A 2,167-nucleotide genomic window follows, 5' to 3' on the forward strand; every position below is an offset into this window, starting at 1 on the left:
CGTGGCACAGACGATTGTAACCCACAGGGGGGCTTTTAAAGTAAAACACCTACAATTCGGGGTTAGCGTAGCCCCTGGCATTTTTCAAGGCATCATGGAGCACACGCTCAAGGGCATTCCAGGGGTTTGCCCCTATTTCGACAATGTGCTCATCACCGGTGAGTCCACTGAGGTGCTTGCAAGGAGGCTCAGAGCCATCCTTCAATGGCTTCGTGAAGCGGGCTTTAAACTTAAGAAAAACAAGTGTAGTATAGGAGTCCCTTCAACTGAGCTCTTGGGTTTCCGTATTGATGCCGATGGCATCCACCCTGCTGAGTCAAAATTGAAAGCCATTCAGATGGCACCCAGCCCCAAAACAAAGGGAGAGCTTCAGGCATTCCTAGGCCTCCTAATTTTTTACCATGCGTTCCTTCATAACAAGGCCGCAGTGGCAGAGCCGTTACACCAGCTCTTGGATAAGAATACTGGTTGGAAATGGACCAATGTTCATGAAAGCAGCTTTAAGGCATTGAAGGCCCTACTGTCTGCCAGTTCTACGATCACCCATTTTAAAGAGTTGATGCCGGTGTGCCTTGCGTGTGACGCATCCCCATACGGGGTGGGGGCTGTTTTAAGCCACTTGGAGACCGATGGGACTCAAGTTCCAATTGCTTTCTATTCCAGTACACTCTCCTCCGCAGAGCGTAATTACGCACAAATTGATAAAGAGGCATTGGCCATAGTAGCTGGAGTAAAAAATTTCCACAACTACTTGTATGGCAGGGACTTCATGGTCTTCACAGACCATAAACTGCTATTGGGGTAATTCACTACAGACAGACAGACAGACAGACACCCCACATCTTATCCCTTAGGATGTTAAGATGGTCCATCTTTTTATCGGCCTACAGTTTCAGGATAATTCACAAACCTGGCAAAGATATGGGCCATGCAGATGGCCTCAGCAGGCTTCCACTGCCTCAAATCGAGCCAGATCCAGCCCCAGCGACCCGCGTTTTGTCCATTCAGGACTTGCCGGAGTTTCCTCTCCACACTGGGAATGTAGCTGCAGAAACTGCTGCAGACAAGACTCTAAGTAGAGTGCTATCCTGGGTTCACACGGGGTGGCTGGAAAACAGTCCTGGACCAAAGTTCCAGAGCTACTTCATACGTAGACACGAGCTCTCAGCTCACAAGGGTTGTATTCTATGGGGGAGCAGGGTTGTTGTCCCCACTTCATTAAGGGACAGGGTATTGCAATCGCTTCATGAAGGTCATCCGGGTATTGTTCGGATGAAAGCATTGGCACGAAGCTATTTATGGTGGCCAGGATTAGATAAAGCCATTGAAGCTCAAGTACACAGGTGTTACACGTGTCAGCAGTCTAGGCCTGAAATGCCACACGCTCCTGTCCATAGATGGGAGGAGACACACACTCCCTGGTCGAGGATTCATATCAACTTCGCTGGGCCCTTTCAGGGACAGCTATTTTTTATAGTGGTCGACAGCCACTCTAAATGGCTGGAAGTTATTCCAGTCGCGAATATGACTACTGCTAGGACCATCCAGGTGCTTAGGAAACTCTTTGCAATGCACAGGCTGCCAGACGTCATAGTGTCTGATAACGGGGCCCAAATCACAGCGGCAGAATTTCAGGCCTTCTTTTTTTTATTGAAAAGTTTTACAATACATTTTTGAATACAACCCCCCTCCCCCTCCCCTCTCCCCAACCCCCCAACCCTCCCCTCCCCTCCCCCCTCCCCGACTTCCCAGAGCAAAATACAGGGTATAAAAATACAAACAAACATAATCTAAAATATGCAAACAACAATAAAATATTAAATTCTATCGCACTTTAACTCTTAGTAAAATAACTACAAGCTAGTTATACATCATATATATCCGCTACTTATTCAAATGCTAAGTGAAACTTTTTAGTCCCATATTTATTCTGGATGTAATCAATCCATCTTCTCCACTCCACAATGTATCTCTGTTGCGATTGGTCTTTCAAATACGCTGAGATCTTTGCCATTTCTGCCAAGTTAGAAACTTTTAAAGTCCATTCTTCTATAGTCGGCAGTTCTTCCTTCTTCCAATATTGCACTACTAAAAGCCTCGCTGCCGTAATTAAATTCAACATCAACTTAGTGTCCACAACGGTGGTATCTGTGATAATACCCAGTAA

This window comes from Vipera ursinii, assembly GCF_947247035.1.
Source record: "Vipera ursinii genome assembly, chromosome: W".
Taxonomy (NCBI): domain Eukaryota; kingdom Metazoa; phylum Chordata; class Lepidosauria; order Squamata; family Viperidae; genus Vipera; species Vipera ursinii.